Source organism: Anser anser (genome assembly GCF_964211835.1).
Source record: "Anser anser genome assembly, chromosome: 3".
In the NCBI taxonomy this organism is placed as follows: domain Eukaryota; kingdom Metazoa; phylum Chordata; class Aves; order Anseriformes; family Anatidae; genus Anser; species Anser anser.
Window position 1 is genome coordinate 91,377,929 of NC_139722.1, and position 23,495 is coordinate 91,401,423.

General features: G+C 37.6%; 1 long non-coding RNA gene across 3 annotated transcripts in view; it reads left to right on the forward strand.

The window, feature by feature from the left end:
* LOC310897745 overlaps window positions 1-23,495 on the forward strand; it is a 117,869-nt gene that overhangs the window by 86,724 nt on the left and 7,650 nt on the right. The window contains exon 1 of one of the 3 annotated variants that reach the window (XR_014582526.1): window positions 20,363-21,196. The exons of 1 other annotated variant lie outside the window; for it this stretch is intronic. This is a non-coding gene — a long non-coding RNA (uncharacterized lncRNA). Of the gene's footprint in view, window positions 1-20,362; window positions 21,197-23,495 lie in introns of those variants that run through there. One more of the 3 variants, XR_014582527.1, reaches the window with a different exon arrangement.

Below are 23,495 nucleotides of genomic sequence, written 5' to 3' on the forward strand. Positions count from 1 at the left end.
GATGCATTTTTTTCTGATCCCCTGTGTTTTTGATTGATGACATTAAAACTCAGTACACTTGTAAATTCTGATACAGCTATGGTGCTGCCAATACATAGGGTTTAAGTACAGTAAGGTCTAGTAATACTTTCTTATTAATTAGAATATTTTTATTAATTAGGTATCCATTTAGAGAAAGGATAAACTAATCAAATTATCTGGAGCACTATTTTAAATCCGTCACTGGAGTACTGGGATTAGGACCTGTAATCCACAAATCCATGTTTAATCCACATGACCATATAGGACAGAAGGTTTCAGTGTGAAGGGGATCTGATTAATTATGGTGAAGATATTGACAGCCATAATGAGAGAAGTGAGAAAATGCAACCTAATTTTTCAGGTTCATAAAAATTAATTGTGAAACCAAATTAAACTTGTTTTAGTAACTGGGTAAAGTAGAAAACTGTAGCAAGAAGGAAAGGCTTGAAATGCAGTCTAAAGCATCAAGACCGTTGATTTAACATACCAGACTGGAAATGGGTAAACTGTGCCATCACATACCATTTCAGTCCTATACATACCCCCCACTTGTCTTTTTCATTGCTTTGTGTAGATTTTTGCTCCATCGAGGATGTTTTTTTTTAGGGGTCAGGTTCAAGAGATACTGGTTGCATTCCTGGATTTCTCTGTGTTTTCAGCGTGACCTTTTAGCATGTGATTTAGTGTCTGCTGTTCCTGAATAAAATCAAAATAAAATTTCCCATCAGGATGTTATAAGGATAAAATACATCTGGTAGCTCTGAGATGCTCAAATATTTGCGTGATGTCACACGAGTGGCTATCTGAGAGAAGCAGGCAAATCTCAGCTACCTCTGTTCACCCTTTGTGGAATTCAGTTCAACTGTCAATTCAGCTGCCTGAATCTTGGAGTTTCATTACATAACGATGTAATAAAATAAAAGTGGATCATGTACCCTTTTTTCTTCATGGCTGTCATCTGCCTGATAAATTCACTGCCATTCACAACTGTCTTATCAATCAGTTTCAATAACTGCTACAATAGCCACCTTGTTTAAATCCATGCAAAATTAAACAGACCTCCCCACCCTTTTTACTGTATCTTCTTTGAAGAAGAAGGGAAAATTTGCATTTTAATATCCTTTTCTTTCAACTCTTTGATTTGAGATCAAGATCATTCATTAGATATAACCTGGCTTGTATTGTCAAATATCTCTGGTCTAGGATTCAATCCAACCTTAGTCACATAATAAAGGAGAGAGAGAAAGAAAAAAACTAAATAATTTAAACTCATTATTCTACTAATCCTTCCATTCTCCCAGGCTCCCTGGAGGTGTATTAGGAGGTAATTGAAAACACTTTAATACACTGAAAAGACATTTGAGACTAATGTAGTCAGCTATTGGTAACTCTCTGTACTTCTTTGGCTGTTTAATAATAAGGAAGAAGAGCTCGCTTAAAAAAAAAAAAAGACATTAAAACAAAACCACCTAGAGATAATAATGTGCATTTACTGTAAATAAGTACTAAAAAGATTTCATTGCATTCCTTCTTTTTGTTATAATGAGAATTTACCAAGCATTCAAAAGAGCATATGTAGGGTGGGAGAGGAGGATGTCTGATGCTCGATCCAGGGCACTGGAGGCCCCAGGGATCCAGTCTCCAGCTCTGTTGCCTGCCTTGTGTGGTACCTCAGGGAACCTATGCTGTGGGAATTTACCTCATCTGAAAAATGCTATTGCTGCCTCTCTACCTCACAGACCTTAAATTAATTATTGCTTTTAAAACACTCTGAAGTCCTTGGCTGAAGTTGCTGCAGAAGTTTAAAATATTATTGCTCCAAAATCGTGCAGCAGGAAAAGCATTCAAATGTAATTGTCATTTTTGATAGGTTGTGCTTTTGTACAGGATTGAGCTACTCCCTTAAAACACTTGCTTTTATTAAGGATAGTACAAAGCTTCACTTCCCTAAGGAGAATTTAGGGAGGGATTATTATAGCTTTTGCTTCGACCGAATAACATATTTGACACTTGGCAGGATCTGTTTGGGGAGGGGGATCTTTACAGCATGGTTGGACACTGTAGTGTGTGAGAACTGTTATCTTTATGGTTGCAGTCAATTTATGATGCAGAGACAGCTTCATCCTACCTATAAATTTATTCCCATGGTTGTGCTGCCTCTGCCAGTTCAGAAACAAAGGCTGATCCAAGGCATTTGAGATTTTTCTTGTTTTGAAAACAATACTTTGAGGCAATTAAGATTTCCTGGTTTTGGTGGGAAAATTCTGAGCCCGGGCACTGTCCAGAACAAAGAGTCAGTGGTGGACTTGGGAGACTTTTGCTTCTAGATCGTATGACTTAAACCATACTTTGGCATGTAGCAAAAATTGTTGCTCTGGAAAGTTTGGCCAGTGACTTACACAAAAAGGAGTGTTGGCTTTGCTTCTGTCCTGGGATATCACCACACCTGGGATCTGTGGGCTGTCTCCAGAAACCTACAAGCACTAAAAGATTTTCAGGTACCAATCACCCTTCTCCTCCCAAAGTGGCCAGGCTGGTCCAGCAGAATAACCAGAATAACTACTGCTGCTGCATTCAGACACTTCCTAATTAAAAAGGAAATTACAGTTTCATTAACTTTTAGATGAACATTAAGCAAATGTGGGATGCATGAATGATTTCCCAGCCTTTACAGCCCAGAAGCCTGTCCGTCTGCCTGTTAATACACAGAAGCCTCACTCCAGAACCAACTGCTGCTTATTTCAGTAAATAGCCTCTTTTACACATGCAAGTCCAGCAGGCCAGCAAAGAAAAGGGAGTAATTTATCTCCTTGCACATCTCTTTGTCATCATCACTAACTAACTATGATGGCTTTAAAACTCTGCCACTTAGTGTTGCCTAAGGTAAATCAGCTGAGTTATATACAGTGGCATGCCCCTCTATTTATTTATGCCAGCTCCTTCTTGTGTCTGTGGCTATTTAGAGACATTAATATATTAAAATTTTATTACATCTTAAAGCAGGCTTATTGGAAGCATTCAGAATGGCTGGGCATCTCCCTGAAATTAGATGGACCTCCCAGAGTATGAACTATATTTTGAGGAAAGGCTGGGTTCCTCAGGGTGCAGATATGCAGGGGGAAGAGAAGTGAAGTTCCCTTGTTCAAATACTTGTGGAGATTGCAGTGGCTCCCAATTCCAGTGGGGGCTACCCTAATTCACTGTCCTGTTATCTGCTGCAGATTCTTAGAAATACAAAGCAGACAATGCTCCTTGGCCATCACTGCTTTCCTACTTCCATCTGGCTCCATGTCCACCAATTCCTACTTGGTTCACTACTTCTTTACCAAATTATGCCTTATAGCAAGAGAAGGAAAGGTAAAATGCAAGCCTGGCAGACCTTATTCTGCCCTGCCCTTTGTGCTTCTCACTGCAAGGAGAGTCCTGCTAACCACCTGTGTCAACCAGAGGGGCACAGATGTCTGCAGGAGTCAAATAACCAATGTCTAGAGAGCAAGAGGAGAAGAGCTCTCCAAAGCATTGCACTTGCATGCTGCCACTGCCACCTGCTCTCAAAGAATGATCTGTAGAATCATCCCAAAAGTTAGCTTGTGTTTATAAAATACACCCATCTACACATCACTACTGTAATCCTTGATTGTTTAAATAGTAACAAATGTGCTAGGTATTTTTTATACAAGTAAACAACAATATAAAGAGTGCTATACAGGAAGACTGACTTAAGGAAAGCTAAAACAAGTAAGAAACCATATCCCACATTCAGTATAGTAAAATAAATTTAGAGCATTTGAGCTGATTTCAGTGGAGCTTAGCTACAAATTAGGGATTGTGTGAAAGCTCCGTTAGTAGCATGGCTTTGGGGATACTAGACAGAATGTGTTATTGTCCCACGTATTAACTAAGGGAAACTTTTTATTTATTTATTTATTTAATCTCCTGAAAGATATGAACTTAAAGATGACTCAGTAGGAATCAGCTGAATTTTCTTTTTCTAAATCACTTGGCTGGCCACAAGAAGAAATATGTTGGAAGTTGTAGGTGACAATAAAATCAAGGTCTCCACTTTATTTTAAATATTTTTTTAATGATATTTTTTACAATCAAATCTTACTACATTTACACCACTGTGTCTGACCAGAACCAGCAAACATCAGCATTCATATGAGAACCCTATTCTTTGGTAGCTTCCAGCTTCATACTTCTGAAAATGAGGTTAAAAATCCAGTGAAATAGTGTTCAGTCAACTGCACATGTTCTGTGAACATGTGCTGCCAATATTGTCCAAACCAGGAATTAAGGAAATGTTTTATGACAGCACTAGGGCTTGAAGTCTGTACCTAGGTAGTCAATGACTGGAAAAGGCCCAACAGCTGATTTTCATTCACTTTTCTTAATGAAGAATTTCCTTGTATAGTCACAGTCATTAGACTGCTTACCCAAAACTCTTTGGTGCATTTGGAACTTCATTCCTTATACATCAATACTGTATTCATTTTGTCTTATTTTAGAGACTGAAGCCAATGAAGTGGATAGAAACTCAAGGAGCTATTCAGGCTTAGTTTGGATTTATGAATGAAATTAACAGTGTTGAGTTCTCTGGACCTTGTCTTGGTCTTTCCATGTCCCTAAATAGGCTTTGGTCTTAGCTTAGAGATTGCTGACTTTGTGATAGGAAGGTTACTTTATCTGAGCAATGTGGGACAGAAATTTCATGTCAGTGAATGGCCAAGGGGAGGAATAGTCAAACTCCAGACTTAGTAGCCACATGTGAAAATGGCCCTGTAACAGAATAGACAACCTAATACCTTCTATCTAATTACAAGGAGGAGTAGAAACGACTTATTGGAAAACACCTTTAGGAGAAGAAAAGACAAATCATAACTGAATAAAAACAAGGAGGGAAAGGCTTAATGGAAAGGTCCCATTCTTATTGGGAGCTAGGATAGTTGGCAATGGTGTCTCACAGACACTCTTGTCATGTTTGGTATTAGTCCACTGTGAGGGGGAGGATATAGCACGGCAAAGGCCTCCAGCATGTCACAGCTGCAGCCAGGTCTTTGTAGCAGCTCTAAGGAAATCACAGCAACTTATTTGACTGAAAAGTATTTAAATACTATGTATTTTAAAATGTAATTTAGTAGCTGTAGATAGAAAAGATTTTAGCCTTTGCAATTCATTTGCTCTCTGTAAGCTCCCCATCTCCTAATAAAATTACCCACAATAACAATTAAGAAACTATCATTTTGTAAGTGCAGACTCTCACATAATATGATACTTTCATTCCTATTTTGATTTTAATGGCATTAACAAGTTTTATGCCACATGAGGACCTTCCCTCCGCATTGTAATGGTGATGAAGGATGATTGTATTTCTCTACAGCAATTTCAACAACTGTAAAAAATAAGATAATAATAATAATATTGACTTAGGTACCTTAGAGGGATTTTGAGGGGATCAGTAGTGTTTGTAATGTACTCTGAAATTGATGCTGTAAGGGCTATTAGGAAGCTGCCTTCCTGACAGCTTGACATATTTTCAGACAGTAGCAATGCAGCTGTGTTAAACCATTGAGCAGCAACCCCATATAAAACATCTAAATAATAGAACTCACCAAAAATAGCTTCAGAAGTCACTCTCCTTTTTGTGATGCAATGAAAAGTGAAGAACCATTTTCTGTGTCTAAATACATCATTCGTCAGTCTCGACTTCCAGCTGGAATGTAGTGCTGGAGGGCTGAGAGGCATCAGCCCTACGTCTGTCTGTCACAATGCTGAGTACTGTTATGCATGGTTCCAGTAGTGCTGAGACCCTGGCAGGTATTTCTCTTTAGAAAATGATGGGCCTAATTTTTTTTTTCTTACACCTGTGCAAATCCATAGCAGCATTATGAGAGTGAAGCAAGGTAGTCTGTTTTGCATCCTTTTAACTGAGATATGACCTAGATTCTTAAATATACTGTGCAGAGATTAGATAATAATCGAAGTGGCCAGGTTCTGTCTGGTCACACATGGCTAGAGAGGAGCTGCCTTGTCACAACAGGGAGAATGGCAGGGAGGTGAAATTCTTCATTTCCTATGCCAGGTGACGGTGTTTGCATCTACTGGGAAAACACTTCTGTATGCCATCATCCAATGGCACCTAAATTCCCCTGTCTCTGTAGTCACAAATCTTAATCATTTCAAAATTTGTATGCAGTTCTCATCCAATAAAAAAAAATATTAAAAAAAAATAAAAGCTGCTTACATTCTACTTAGTTACTTTAAGTTTTGATGACAGCTTGAAGAGTACACACAGTTCTTTGGGACTGAATTAAAAAAAAGTCACTTCACTTTCACTGCTTTTAAATTGTTCATAATTTTAAAATATTCAAAAAATTGACATGTAATATTATTCTGAATTAAAAGTGCAGTAGAAAACGAAAATTTATAAAGAGATGAAAAAATTCAAAATGTTTACAATTTTTATTCCAGCTACTCTGTGTTGAAACAATGTAGGTAAAATGGTCCAGATCTATGAAACGATTAATTTTCAAAATATAGACTGTCTAGGAAACCTCTCTCCACCAAAAAATTTGGCTGAAAATAATTTAGTTCAGATCTCCTTAAGGGATTTTGTAACCTCAACTGCTCTAATTTCTCCTTTGGCTACGCAGGCTAGGAACAGAGAGCTCAAATCAGCTGATGCCAGTTCCGCAGTGTCTCTTCCCTTCCTCACACTAAGCTGCCATCTGATGCTGGTGGAAGAAAAAGCCTATGTATATACATATATGTCTTAAACATTTTGCTATGGGTATATGTGATTTTTTTTTTTTAACTTCTTCATTGATTTCATTTGATATACTTCAGAGATGACTGTCAAACTCTTAAAGTGATACATTTATACTGAGGAGAACATTTCTACTCCTAACATTTCTTTCACAGAAAGAAGCTGGCTAGAAGCCACTGTTTCACAGGCCTTGTGCCTGTGATCTGGGCTGTTCAGTAGGGGATATGGCACAGTGTAGGTGTTCTTGGATAATGGACGTTTTGGCAAGCTGTGTGACATTCTTTATTTATTCAGTTAGGGATTCTTGATTTAATAATATACTCTTCTTTTATGACACTCATACTTTGGCATGTTCACAAAGCTACCATGCAAAAATACTAGTTACTGCAGGGAATAGCTGTAACCTTCTGCGCAGTTTCACGTCCCATGGGGAACATATTAAAAGTCAAGTTCATACACTGCATTACCTCCCAGCCAGTTTCAGAATGTGCTTCTGGGACCTGACTGGTATCTGTGAGAAGCAGAAACCCATCTGCCTTGGAAATTATTATCATTTTTATTCCCAACTCCATCAGTATAGTTGTGCAGGATGTTCTGTTTGGTTTGTTCAAGAGATTGAAGTACCTGGAACAACTGTATTTTTCTGGCAATACCCCATGTTACTTTGGGTTTCTGCTTGAGGATAACCTTGCCTCTTGTCTCCAGGACTGGTCTCTCAGAGATGGTGGTGTTTGGCTTCCCAGGAGTATTACAAAGCTCGGCAAGGACTTATATAAGATTAATGATAAGATCAGAAAATGGTACTTTTTATCTTTTGAAAACTTTTGTGTACTGTTTCTCTTTCTGGTTCTCTTTTGAAGTAGAGTATAGATATAAAATGCAAGTTCTAGTTGTCAGGAAGAGCGCGTCAAAGTATATGACCAATTTGGGAACTGCAGATATAACCAGGTAAAAGGTATGTAAGAAGAAGTTTATTAGTGAAATTTAACTTTGTTTCTTGAACTTTGAAGAAGCCCAGTAATGTTCTTTTTTTTTTTTTTCCCCAGTAACTTCTCTTTTAATTATATGAATTTAACATGATAGAGACAGTCATTAAACAGTCATTAAAATATATGATGAAAACATCTATCTGTGGGGTTAAAAGGACATTTTAGCTGTGACTATTGGCTTAGTAAAAACAAATTTTCTGAAGATCATTTTCTCAGCCCATAATATAAAAAGATGTTTTTAATTGCTGTTTGGTTGTCAAATACAATTAGAACTGTCTTTGTTTTAGGCTTTTCAAAATCTAGTGTAGACATAGTTATATTTCATCTTTTCCTTTCAATAGAGAGATTGTACGTGCTACTCAAAATTTCTTTGTGGCATTTGAAAATGGAAAAAAAAGTTTATGAGACGTTATAGTAGTGTTATTGTGCAGATTTCAAGTTTAAAGATAAGAAAGGCACAAACCAGTATTGTCATTGTATTGGAATGATGAGAATCAGATCATAATATTTCTTATCCTAAAGGAGGAATATTAAGAGTAATTAAGAGCATAAATAATTAAAAGTCAAAATTAGATTACAAACATTTTGTTTGTTTTTCTTAAAGCCTGAACAAAGCACTTTTTTTATTTTTTAATTTTTTAATTTTTATTTTTTTATTTTTTTATTTTTTTTTAATAGAAGTATTATGGGGATAAAATCCCATCCTATTGAAATAGAATGTGGTTAGGTACTTCAGGAAACAATTGTACGTTGGAAAGAGGAATGGACCAAATGAGCTTTATTAATAGCTTTTGAAGACTAATGATTTTAATACAGATCATTCCAGTTAATCACTCCCATATGGAGGCACAAATCCAGAAAAAGAATCCCCTTGCCCACCACTGAAGTTGTCTGTTCTGATTCTGATTGTTGCCTTCTGTTGTCAGATTCAGTGTTCTTCTGATTCTGACTTCATAACTAGTAAATGATAAGCTTTGATGTAAAGCACTAGTTAACATGGTAGATAGTATATGTTTTCATTTAATATATAGAAAATTTGTAAGTACAATGTCTCACAGCTGGGGCTGGCTTCAAACTGAGAACAAATTTCTGCCTTCATGTGTCCATTCCACTTTGATTTCAGGTACAGCTATGCAGATAAGTCTGAGGCAGTGTTTACTTCAAGAATATCTGCCTTTCTTGGGATGAGATGTCAGATGATATGGGTAATAGGAGTGAAATGTTGACCTGTTAAATTCCCTGGAATTACCTTTGGCTTCACTATCATTAATCAGAAACAACATTCATTAATTTGGTAGGAATCAATGGATCGTGTTTCCATTTTCTTTGTTGATATTGTGGGATAAAAGCCTGGTCATTAGAATTGTTAGTACTTGCAAGTGTATACAGAGATTTTAGACATTATGGAAGAGGCTGATGATAGAATACACCCAAGCTCAGAGCTGTAAACCAATAAGATTATATTATAATAGTAATATCACTCATATCCCTTAACTTGTATTACATATTGGTTTTAGCTTTTCATTGCAAAGGAGAAAGCATATGGGGGTCTTGTTTAGGGTATTGTTTATACATTTGTGTTCAAAGTGCCATGCACAGATAGATGAGAATGAACACAACTTTCTTGGTTTTGATAACATCCCCTCCTTGCATTTAATTTTTTCTAAAATCCCAGTGGCTAATTGCCAATCATAACTGTCTACCTTGATGAAAAACTTGGCGCAATAGGACTGGTTCAGTGGATTGAAAGAAATGTTGCTGAAGACCTTGCATTTTCATAATGTCAAGTTTAAGGGTTTCTGGTTAGACAGAATTTAGCTTGTTACCCTGGACCAAGCATCCTCACTGTGTGAAGGTCTTGGAGCTGTTTGGATCTGTTGTCTGTGTCCCTATCAGATTTGTACCATATCTGGAAAAGGCTCTGCAAATGCAGTCTGTGCATAGTGAATAGGTATGCTAAGAGTCACCAAAATGCCCTGAACCCTTATGCTAAGTAATGTAAATACAGCCCATGATTGCTATGCTTGCTTACATGGAGTCTAAAATGACAGTAGGAAATGCTAACTGCACACTGGTTTGAGCCTTTTAATTAATTTTCTGTAGATGCTAAAGATCCAGAGGGATACTTGTGATAATACCTGTTGGTAACAGCTAAGGTGGTTCAGATATCTACTGATAATACAGAGGAAATAGCTGTATTAGTTTTTACTAGTTCAGTGAGCCATTCATCCCTCTGTTCAGCTGCATTCCCAACAAAATAATAATTAAAAAAAAGAAGTAAGTTGTTACTACAGGTTTAATTAAAGTTCTGAGCTAATTCACAGTGCAGCTTTGTGTCCTGATAAGAACAGATCTAGAGCCCAATTACTGTCATACCAGGTGGCCTGTGTTACCTGTAATTGCATCCCTTGAGTCTGACAAGAGGCTGATTTGGAAAGTCTGCTCTGTTTTCAGTAGAACATAATTTTATTATAGATAAGGAAAAAAGGACAAAAATAAAGAACCCTTTACTGCAGGTTGATGCTTACCCATCTTTTGTGCCTCATTCATGCTCTGAAGCTCCTAACTGAAATTTTGAATGAAGATGTTAAATATATGGCTTCCTATATTGGTATCTCTCAAATCCATCCATCCCCAACATGTGCACAAGGTTTATGGGAAGTGGACCTGAGTAGATAGTTCAAGAAGTAGTAGTAATGATGAGCGTTTTAGGAAATAAAACTGTAGGAAGAAGGAGGATAGATGCCATTAATTCTCATGCTGGTTCAAAAATACCTGCTCATATTTGCTAACCACAGCAGAACTCAAATATCCCTAACCAAAAGCATAAGACAAAGGCTTTCAGAACTGGACAAATTAGGTTCAGCATCTTGTATACCATTTTATCCTGGTGAATAAACAGTGTGGAATTATCTTCTGCTTGACTGTAAGGAAAGCTTTATCAGTATGCACTTCTCGCTGGGGATGCTGAGTTACTCTTTAAAAAGGTCTGGATCTGTAATAAAGAGTTTTAAAGCAACAGAGAAAGCTTTAACACTTTACTTGAGCGAGTACCTGGAAGCACAGGGATTTCTTAGTGTTGAAGGTAACCACTTCTCCATCACCTGGGATGCTGGCCTTGTATAAAGAATATTTATTTAGCCATTGAAATTAAGAGTGTCAGGAACTCTGCATAGTACGGCTGAATGCAGAACACAACTATTGCAACAGAATTTCCATTGTTTTGAGGGACTTTTGACCAAGCGCATGCTGACTGCATCACTGGACTCCCACCACAAACTTTTGCAATAGTTGATTAATTACTCGACTGCAAAAAAAATTATAGGAATATTGTGTAAAAAAAAAAATCCCTCTACTTCAATGACAAATGTTAACAATTTTGCTGCAGGAAAGTTAGACAATAACCTTTTTTCTCTCCTTTTTAATAGTGTTATTAGCTGAATTTGATCTTCATACAGTACTCAATATTTTCCTCAAGGCAAATACAATTGTGTAAAACTTTCGGTTTGGAATACAATGGATTTAGGCAGCAAGTGCAATATTCTCTTTCAACGAATTTGTACTAGTATAAGTATTTTGAAAGAGAGGCTGAAAAAAGGTTGAAGAAGAAGTCAAATGTAATCGTACGGCTGTCACCAAAATGTGAATATTCATTCTGTTTTTATGTTGTGGCCAACTAGTAAACATTTATTCCTTGAGATATTAAGTCAGAGGGCAGATCTTGTTTGTTTATACCCCCTGAAAATCAATGGCAGTACACTGAGCCTCTGTTAGGCTACCTGAACACAAATGTCTTTGGAATAAGCTTCTTTCTCTGCTTTAGGAAATGGCAAATTTAGAAAATGCACATTGGCTTTTATGCCGTCATGGTGAGCCTCTGACTTTTAGGTCAGGTTGTGTGCTAAAATAATGTATCTTCAGCAATGAGGTCAGCTGCAGTGAGAAAAGATCCTTTTGGCACTGGAGGTGAAGCCACCTCTAGCTGTGGGCCTCTTGTCTTGCAGTTAGAGTTTTGGAAACAGTCTTTGTAGTGCTGAAAAGGAAAAACTATAGATAGCTGAATTAGCCTCACCACAGATGGGCCTCCTGAGTATGCTTGTCACTGATGTCAGGGGCTGAATGTGCGGGGCTGGCTGTTCAGGCAGGGAGTGTGGCACAGGGTACTGGGAAGAGCACCAGAAATCTCCACCATCTTGTTGGAGCTCTGCCTGGGTTTTCTGGGAGCTGCTGGGTACATCACTTTGCCTTCTTCTCACTCGTTTTTCCTGTTGCTAGTTAGTATTGGCTGATTGAACAGTTAATGCTTATGCTGTTGGTTGAAAAAGTAATGCATTACTTTATTGTCATTGACTATTGTTATAGACAATTCACTGGATCCTTTTTATAATAGCTTTTCCTTTGCTGATCCATCATAGAGTTTCATTTCTTTAGCTGATTAAAAAGAAATTAAATAAACAGATACCTTTTGCTTGTATCCTTGCAATAACCCTGAATTCACAGCTATTATTGAATCAGTAATGGTCTTCTTTAGCAATACAGTAGTTGACTAGGCTGAAATACTGAAAGAAATCACAATGAAAACAAATCCAGGTTAATATGCTCATTAGATGGCAATGATTAGAAACACTACTTGCCTGCAATACAAGCCGCTGCCTAGGAAGGCAGACAGGTAGTTCCTTTCATATGGGAAATTTCAGCTTAGCACTGGTGTAATGTTGTGGTTTAACCCGGCTGGCAGCTAAACACCACACAGCCGTTCACTCACCCTCCCCCCTCCCTCTCTGGGATGGGGGAGAGAAATGGGAAAGTGAATCCTGTGAGTTGAGATAAAGACAGTTTATTAAGACAGGAAAATAATAATAACAATAATAATAATAATGATAATAGTATTACTAATAATAATGTGTACGAAACAAGTGATGCACAATGCAATTGCTCACCACCTGCTGACCAATGTCCAGCCTATCCCCGAGCAGCCAGCCCTCCACCCCAGCTAGCCACCCCTATGTATTGTTTAGCACAACATCAGATGGTATGGAATACCCCTTTGGCCAGTTTGGGTCAGCTGTCCTGGGTCTGTCCCCTCCCAGCTCCTGCTGCACCCCCAGCCTGCTCGCTGGCAGGACAGAGCGAGAAGCTGGAAAGTCCTTGGCTTGGTGTAAGCACTGCTCGGCAACAATTAAAACATCAGCAGGTTATCAGCGCTCTTCTCATCCTAATCCAAAACAGAGCACCCCACCAGCTACTAGGAGGAAAATTAACTCTATCCTAACTGAAACCAGGACATGTAAAAAAACAGCTAAAACCATTCTTGGCTAATACAAAAATCAAGAATTAAAACTTTGCATTGATTTACTTGTATGTGATTTTTCTCCCATTTTTCAAATGCAGTTAGTAGAGCATCAAGGGCAACCAGATAAATTATAAGGGGAGCCTATACCAGGTTGAATTATCTACACAGATGGTTCAATGCTTTCAGTTAGAAAAAATGGATTGGAGACAGTCAGCCCTTCTACATCAAGAACCATATTCTGATGAGGGCTGAATACAAAAGAAGAAGAATTAAGATTAGAAGTAATCCCTTGTGGAACACAATAAAATTAACCAAAATGCCCCCTGAAGGGGCAATAATGTTCTTTCCTTGGAACAACTCCTTGAAGACAGCTGGTGCACGCAAACACTAACTTGTGGGCAGTATTTCCAGGCTATCTTATTGTAAAGGGTCTTCTAAGATTTCCAAACTGTCAGCAAACAAAAAATATTTCTCTTAACCCCCAGTAAGTTCATTTTAACAGAAAATATGGCATTGTTTTATGGTCAGACCTGCCCTGTTTTATTATATTTCCAGATAAGCTACAAAGCTTGAATATGATGCTACTGGAATGATACAAATTGGCTGAGAACCCAAAACTACAAGATACATTCCTTAGTGTACCAGTGGTATTTGAGGAATTTAAGTCTCATACAGAAACAACTAGTTTTATCCTTTTTCATCCAGGCCTATAATTCACCAAGACTGAAATTTCTTACCTCTTACAAAGCTATAATAAAATGAAAATTGTGCTTATGTTTTTCTTCTCTGAAGTTTATTCCAAGAGTTTTACTCTAAATTCATTGGCATTGTTGGCATTTAGGTCATTTTTCATTCTGACTTTTCTGCTGAGTGTGCCTTGCAAGAACATTCCACATTCTACATTTTTTTCATATATTCCTTGTAGGTCATACTCATCATTGTCATCAACAGTGCTGCCTTTCTCTGGAACAGTGCTAGAAAAGTTTATGGTGAGAGGACAGCAGAGTCAGTGTCACAAACTTATATGCATATGCAAACACCTTTGAGATATGGAAAACTGCTTATGTCTTTAGATATAAATGCTACCTTCAAAACAAGGACAGTTTTCTTAAGTTAACTTAAATCTATGGTGAACCAAATGGTTACATGATTTTACGGTAGGCATTTATACAGACATTGTGCCTGATGCAGGGTGTGGTATGATATAAAAATGTTCTTACCGGGAAAAAAAAAAACACACACACACACACACACAAAAAAAAAAAAAAACTGAACAGTGCAAACTTTTGCAGAAAGTCTAATTTTGTTAATGAAGCATCAATCTGTGTGCACTGCAGATAGTATTTCTATAACTGGGAGGTTTTGCAGGTATGCATGAAAATAACTTATTGAAATCAATAGAGCTATTCTGATTTATATTAGGCTGGGGCAATACATTTTTTCTGATTTCTGCAGGCAAGTTTCAGAGATTGCTTATTTCAACAGATATATTTTAAATGGTGTGGAGATCTTAGGGAATACAGTTGAGTATAGCTTGCTTTTGAACCTATGAGCAAATAAATGAACATGTCATATAAGGAGACAGTTTACTATTTTTAAAGAAATGTGGATATGAAGTTTAATAGGACAAGGCTGTCACCACAGTACAGGTACTTCCCTGATTCTGGTCAGGTCAGAAATAACCCTTTTTTTAAAGTTTCTTCAACTGATGCCTACAGAAGCTGCAGTGGAACTGGAAATGAATGATGGCAAGAATGCTAATGACACTTTCAGTGATGAAACTGATTGAACTGAATGATACAAACCCCAAATCTCTCAGTTCACAGGAAGCTTTTCTGGAATACTGTCACTCAGGGCAGCTTTGCAATGCAACAGATTGGCTATCACTGCTGGATGCCATAAATTTACCATCATAAACAATTTTTGTGCTAAGATACTGTCTGACCAGATTACATGCAAGTGGCTGATGAACATCTGAGAGTGCCTGCTGGGTTAATAAATACAGCATGCTGTATAATTGCAATAGCTATGAATTGTCTTAATCAAGGGAGAAAAAAAAAAAAAACACATAATGTTGCTCCTATCTCCCCATTACCAATTATAACTGGTGTATTTAAGTAACTCTGGCATTTTTTACATTAATCAGAAAGCACGGGAGATGTAGTTATTCTCACATTTTCCCCATGGGTGTATGCTTTTTTCACAAGTTGAGCAAAACGGGCAAAGTGTGCTAACTACAGAAGTCTTGCCTTCTGAACAGCAAGATCTACTGGTGGTTAGAGGAAAGGTAGCCGAAACATGGAGCTCTGGCTCTTAACTCTGCAACTGATATTTGATCATTATTGATCTTGTAGAATTCATTTTGCTTCTCTTAATGTTTTGTCATAGAACTCTGGCATGTCCAAGAAAATGAGCTAGAATTTTTATACAGCCCTATATTTCATACTATTTGCCTCTATTTCCCATCAGTGAGATGGAGATAACTTTTCAAGCATTAAAGCAAAAACAGATAAGGCATAGTTCAAAGGTTTTTTTAAATGACAAAATCAACAGCTAGCTGTGGTGTTATATGAGTTTTCATAATATGCCTCAAATTTACTTTCAGATAAAAAGATGCAATTGCCACTGTAACTTAATTAGAGCAGCATGTGGTCTATCAGTAGCGTAAATTGCCAAGAAAAATAAATTTACAATAGCAAAAACTGGGCAGGAGTTGTGCTTTATTTTAGGGTCCTGCTTTTCCTCTGTCTGCACTTTATGCTGTGCATAGTTTTGTTTACACATTTCATTGTCCTTCTGAATCCTCTGGGAACACTGGCAGGAATCCATGTCTCAATCAATACTGAAAATAAACTGATGGTTATTGCCATCTCTCATTAAAGCTGCAGACTTACCACCATCAAACCTGTATGGGAAACATTTTTTATTCACTAAATATCTAGGTTTTTAAAGTGCTGGTCAGCCCTTAAATGAATTACCAATCATTGAAGATGTTAGACTTGATTCATGCCTCCATATAAATTCTTTTTCACCATCCTGGTTGATGCAGAGAAAGCTAAAAATAAGCACAATTTGCAGTTATGCCTTTTAAGGTCCCTTTATGTGTTCAGAACAGAATAATGAGCATAAATGAGAAACAGCTTTTCTGCCTTTACCTGTGTGAGGGCCTGAACTGCTGTCTGTGGAATCAGTGGAAATAGTCTCATCATCTTCAGTAATAGCTGTATCATCACCTACATGTCCACTGAAACAGTAGACGAGGAAACAAATATGCACTTTTAGTTTTTAAAAACACAAGTTTTTTGATGTTTTGAACTATTGGGTAAAGCCTGTCTTCCTTTGGAATAAAGGTTGGGTTTCTAATAGTAATGTACTTTTGTGATTTTAAAAATGTTAACCATTCCTCCTGTCAAGAGTGTTTCTTAACTTTGGTCTTAGCTTCCCATTTCTGGCACCCAGAACCAATTCTATTGATTCACCCAGAACCTACTATGCAAGCTGGTACTAGGGGACAGTAGCGTGACTGGCAAATTATTCTTACAAGAGGTTACAAAACTCCTTTGCCACTAAAATAAGAGGCAGAAAAGCTAATGTGTTTTATAGCTGCTGGAGTCCAAATCTGCTTTAGCTTTATTCCAGATCAATCAGGTACACTCTTTTTCTCTCCTGTAAGTGGAAGTAGTAATAATGATGGCTCTAACATGTCCTGGAATACACAGACAAGAATGAATCTGAGCAGACATAAAACTCACCAGGTGATCTTTAATGTTTGCAGAAGGTATGAAGGGTAATTTTTAACTGAGATGAAAGTAAGCATCTAGAAAAATGTTTCTAGCATAACGGCACTTCTGTCTGCCATGCCTGAGAGCTGCTTCCACACAGGGGGGAGAGAAGAATGTCACCTATGATATAATTAGCAAAATGTTATGAAACAGAAAGATGAGGATGATGCTATTATTCCTCTGAAGATCTACCATCTCCTGTACTAAATGACTTGTAGAAAGTAAATTCCAGTGGGACACAATAGGTCCAATTACTGCAAAATCTAATTTGTACCTTTTCCTAGATTTGGAACATCATTTTTGATGTAGTGTAGGTGATAACTGCAGGTCTAGCTGGATGGGGAAAGACTGTGAAAGCATAAACAACTGTCCCCGTGGACTTTTAAAGACTTTGGACTCCTTAATCTACGGTTTGCCAATCTGGCTCTTTGATAGTAGGCTGGCTTTGAATTCCTGCATCCATTATGTCACTGGTTAACAGGGAGAAGAGACTCATTCCTTCCTCTTCACTTCCCCTCCTCCTGAAGTTTAAAGAGCCATGAGGTCACCTTTCAGCCTTTTTTTTCCAGACTAGATAAACTAAGTGTCCTCAGCATCTCCTCACAGGACACTCCTTCCAGCCCTTCTGCCAGCTTTGTTGCCTTCCTCTGAACACATTCAAGTACCTTAACATCTTTTTTGTATTGCAGAGCCCAGAACTGCACACAGTATTCAAGGTGAGGTCACACCAATGCTAAATATAGTGGGAGAATCACCTCTTTTAACTGGCTGTGCTGTGGTTGATGCATCCCAAAATGCAGTTTGCCCTCTCAGCTGCCAAGGCACACTGCAACTCATGCTGAGCCTGCCTTTGACCAGGACCCCCAGGTCCTTTCTCCACTGAGCTGCTCTCCAGCCACTTGGCTCCCAGTCTGTACCTATGTCTGGCATTCCTCCATCCCAGATGCAGCACCTGGCATTTACCTTACGTGTCAGTCATTAAAAGAAGTGACAAAAACTAGGAGTTTTACATGCCACTCCAAGGGTATCCTGGAAACATGTACAGGGCATTTGAAGATGCAGCCTGAGGCAATGGGGAGAGAGACTAGAGATTTTCTGCTGGGAACACAACCTGAAGTTGCACTGTTTCTGGTTGTTGCCTATTTGGCCTGAATGTGCCCCCCCCCCCCCGCCCCCCCCCCGCCCTCGCCTCTCCTCCCCTCCTCTTTTTCCAGAGTGGAGCGTATAAACTGTCCTAAGCAACTCAAGAAACTCTTATATCACTACAAATATACCTGTACCATGGGGGATCTGTGGTTACAGAAAGCCTGAGTGCTGATTAATTAAAGGTTTGCCAGATCCATCATTTTTGCATCAGTAGATTTGTTTTTGCAGCACTGTCTGGTATTCGTCTTTCTTTCCTTCCCACTCACATTCTCTCCTAATGGAAATAAAAGCATTATGAACATCTCTTAATGCATCTGAAAATGGGTGAAGGCAGGACTAATTTTTTATTATTGTTATTATTATTATTAATTTTTTTTTTTTAGAATTTCTCCAATATATTTAATTCTGGAAGAAGATGCCTGTGCAACACCCAAGTGAAAAAACATCCTTCATCAATGTAAGATTGAATGGACATGAACTCTTACTTTCTAAGATGCCCCACTTTAGACTTTCAGGAGTAGCTGCCAAGGTGCTATTCAGTCTCTCTGATATATTGGTACCTTAGCCTATCTGGTTATGCTTCATATTGGGCAACTAGAGAACAAAATTTATATGACATGGACAACTTCCATTTCAGACACATTATGTCTTTTTCACATAGGATACATCTTAGATAGCACTAGATTTAGTTCTAATAAGTTATCAGGAAGATCTGTGTTTACAATTGAATTTAATGAATATAAAGGACATGTTAATTTTCATGTGTGAAATACAGTACATGATGAATTTTGAGAGCAGTGTATGGTGATTTTTGAGAGCATTTGAAATGGAGTCCTCTGCTGGGATGTCTCTATAACGTACACTGCAGGCAATGTTTTATAAAAATATTAATGATGGAAAGCAATGTTAAGATACAAAAGACTCAGAGCTCATATCTGAGATATCCCTTGCAGTGATTTTGATTGTGATTCTTCTGGTGATCTCAGTTTTACTGAGAAAGTCAATGAAGTTATTGAGTTATATTGGCATTATATCTTTGGAGCTTTATACTCTAGAGTTCTGTATTTATGCATTTATGACTGTAGGCATAGAAGATAACACAGAAGATTCAGGTTCCATTCAGTTCCCTGCCTTTTGTTCATTTTTTCCTCTTTTTTCTAGTATGCTTTTGCAGGCAACTGGCAATATTGCCAAGGCAACACAAACTTACAAAATCAATAACTTCTTTCTTTCAAAATTTCAAGGTATAAGCCAAACTGTATGTACAAAACACTAAAGATAGCATTCAAGTCTATAAGGATCTGCTTTTGCCATCAGGTTTTCCTTTCTCTGATGGACTGCTTAGAAATGTTATCTTTTTCTTGGATCTCTGCCAACTTGATGGTAACTTTCAGCAGGTTCTAGGTGGCAGAGAGCATCTTGATTGGCACACAAAGTTGTTAGTGTATAATGCTAAGCACCTGATGACAAGGAAGGACTAACTCATGGGAAACGCTTATCTCCTTATTATGCTAGTTTAGAACCTCAAGTGATAATGAAGAACAAGGCATGAACATGGAGGAATAAAAAGGATAAGATTACAAGTTTGCAAAGGGCAGAAAAAAAAAAAAAACACCTTTAAATGTATTTTATTCACCTAATAGTGATCTCTCTCCTATATCCACAAATGGAAGATTATACTTTATCTTTTCACTTACAGTTCTATGGTGTTTCTGTTTGTTCAGTGTGGACCTGATACTAAGACGGCCCAGTGAGAGACAATGACAAATTTAGAGATGATAAGGAAGGGGATCTGTGCATGTTTTGAGCCTGATCCCTAGCACACTCAAGCTCGAGTGAATTCTTGGTAAAGTCTGGGGATACAGCACCTCACACCAAGATCACAGGAGTTATTTACAAGACAAGAGTAAGTTAATGAATAAGGCAAGGTAAAACATTAAACAGCAGAAATGCTTTAGCAGATTGTGGGTAATAGTCAGTGAGGTACTGATTGAAGATGTCAGCAATACTCTTTCTAATGTGCTTTAATGACTCCAATTGCAAAAGAAATTCCCTCAGATCTCATCAGGAAGTTGACAGCTCTTTGTCTTCTTTGGAAGTTTCCTATCCAGAGACCAACTTCAGTTCTATTTTACAGTAAGAAGGGTGTGGTTATTGTGTAAAGTGATAGCACTCCAGTCTGGAGCACAGCTCTCCTCTCTTTTCGACACATGCTTTAAACTCCTTTTAAGGGAATTGTCATTCCTGTTCACTGGATTTTTTCATCAGTCTTTAACAAGACAAGTATGTACTTGTAGCTTCTAACAGGTCCCAGATGAAGCTGTAAAGGAGGAACTTAGATCTAGAAGAAAAAAAAAAAAAAAGAAGAAGAAAAATCTGGGGCAATGTTCCAGTCACTGTAAGCACTCAGGCTCTTTAACTGTCCTGCCTAGTCCAGAGGACATACATGGGAGCCTTCTTTAATGTCTCTGTGTATTACATCTCAGTAGATGAGAGCTTTATTGTTAAGCAGACAATATGAATTCTCATTCTTTCTGTCTCTGCAAAACCACTGTGTCCTGTGAAGGGTACTAGTAAATCAGATGATTACTATGTGGAAAGGAAAACATAAAAGGAAGAAGAAGGAGGGAAAGAAATCTACTTACTACGCTCTCAATGTTTTTCATTGGTAAGGTATTTAGGATGTGCATGTGAGTTAGTGAGCTGCATACCTGAGACAGGTGTCCAGGGTTCCAGACAGTGTCTCTTTAAGCTTAGGAAAAGCTGATGGACAGATGACCTTTCTCAGATGGATATCCATGCAGGGAGCAGCAGCCTCAGAACTGTGCTGGATCGCAGCGCTAGGTCTTGTTGCTGGACATCACAGCACCCTAAGCCACCAGCAACCTGAAAGCAGACACTTTGCTGCCTTAAGAAAAAAGTCCCCCATCTCCTTCCTTCTTTCATTTTTTCTTTTTCCTTTTTCTTTCCTTCCTTTCTTCTTTCTTTCCTTCCTTACTGATCTGCTTCTCACCTTGGACTGTATTTGGCTTTGATCACCATGTCTCTCTTTTCTGTTTTTCACATTATGACTGCCACCCTCCTGCTCTCTCTGTCTCCTTCCTTCCTCCTTTCTTGGCATAGACTTCTGCCGGAGAGGTCAGGTTGCATGTGGGTCTGGAAAAGGTTCTTCAGCTGAGCACAAGCTATTGGATATATGGTAATATCTGTGGTATACCAGAACCTTGGATAACTTGGATCATCTCCTTAGTAATCCTTAAAAAGAATAACAATGAATGTATATGCAAATATTTTATTACATTCTGTAATAAGTTTTAGCAGGAGATGGAAATTTTTGTGCTTAATGTCTGCATGAATGTCACTCTTCCAATACCAGTAGAGGCTGAGGTAGAGAAAGATGAATATTTAAGATGAGAAAAATATCTCTCTTTCTCACTTTATAGAGCAAGCACCTTAAAAAAAAATAATTAAAAAAAATATTAAAGGTTTATCTTTTCTTTAGCGTAACAAACTTCCATTTGGGGTTTAATTGGATCTGTTCTAGGATGCAACAAAAAGTTAGTGGAAGATAAAAGGGGCATAGCAAGAAAAAATTATTCAAAGTGAGTAATTTAAGATCACATCCATAATTAATGGCATTTGGAAAGCTTCCTCTAGTGCTCTAATCATATCTCAAAATGTGCTAATTGGAGCAGCTTGGTACAAAACAGAGTATGCAGGTGTTGAACAGCTTCTGTTCTTTTTTTTAAGAAATGTCGCTCTAACTGGTTCTCCTGGCATTAATGTTCACATTCAATAAATGTTTCTCCATTTAACATATATTTGACAGCTGAAGAGCTTGCATATAATTATTACCTTGTTAAAATAGGTTTGATCATGAATGCAGAACAAAATCAGCTATTTTTGAATAGTAAAATTTAAGCTTGTAGTAAACAGTGGGATATCCTATAATGGCCACTGGGGATACAACTAGTAAAGAGCTGAAAAAGAAAAAGATTCATTCTTCCTGGTCACAAAACAGTAAAGTATCTAAACTCACCTACCTGAAATTAATGTTATCTAAAAGCAGTTCTGATACTTCAGCAAAGCTAATCGTTTGCCTAGTGCTTGGACTGTATTTAAGTGGTGTTATTTTGGCTGGGCAGGATTTTGCTGGTCAATTCCTCATTTGTCTTGGAAGTCAATGAGAATCGACACCACAATTCCCTCTCTCTAAGTTCCTCTCTCCAAAACTAATCAATCTGATCCAGAAAAAAATGAGCTGTGCATTTGGGTCTTTGTGTGTATGCATTTGTGTGTGTGTTCTGCTCTGCCACAATGAAATAGCAAACACTGAGAAGATGCTTAATTCGTAAATGAGTCAAAACTCTCCTGACAGCTCTGCATTACTGAAAAAAATGCAGGTTGTTTGGGGCCACAGTGTCTGGAAAGCAGACAAGCGTATAGTCATATAGACAAATAAATAAAATTGAAGATTGCAGATTGTATTTAAACTGAATGTATAGTAATCTGTGGGATTTGCTTTGTGTGGTTATTCTAATAAGTGTTTTACTTTATGGGGGTTATACAAAATTTATCAGAATGAAACAAATAGTTCTATAACCACGTATTATTAACAGCTGCTCTCATTTCTGTTAAGGTTAGTTAACCTGTCTGAGAGCAGAGCAGAGCTTCTTTCTGTTGCATGCTGCATGTCGATTTTAAGATACTTTTTCAGAGACCCTACAGTCTGAAATATTAATCTTACAAAATCTAATGCATGGGCTTAAACCTAAGTTATGTCTCGCTTTTCAACAAGATACCCAGCAGTACATTTTATTTATTTATTTATTTATTTATTTATTTTTCCAGGGAGGCAGTAGAGTTACTGACATCTACAAATTAGCTCTTTTTCTGTACTTGTGTTCTCCTCATTCCTACACATTAGCATTCAACTCTTTTCTCTCTCTTCTGCAGCTATGAATTCCCTGAGAACAATTCATTTGACAATGAAAGTTGCTCTTTTTGAATTTATTTCTCCATGAACACATCATAATTTGCATTAATTAGTTTATTATTTGAAATTATTTGATGAATAGTTTGTTCCAACCCATTTCACTCATGTAGCTAATATTGATTTGAGTGTTTCATCCCAGTGATTTGCCATTCAAACTATGTCCTTTTGTGTCACATGGTGATTGTTTCTGCTCCTGCTCTGGATGACACAACTAGAGTCAATCAAAAAGAGAGAAATATGGTTCATGGAAAGTTTTCAAAGAAAGGTTTAATTCTATTCTCTTATTATTTTCCACATTTTTTTCCCTGAGAAAACACCCTACTTTTTCATTTTTATATTCTGCCCTTCCTTTTTCTCAGTTTATCAACACTGCAAAAGCACAGGAAAAAAGGGATTTTAAAAAATAAAATAATTTAAAAAAATACACCTCTACCCTTCCATACTCTGTGTTAAAGAATATGGACTAGAATAAATTGGGATTTTATTTTAGGTGGTAGTCAAA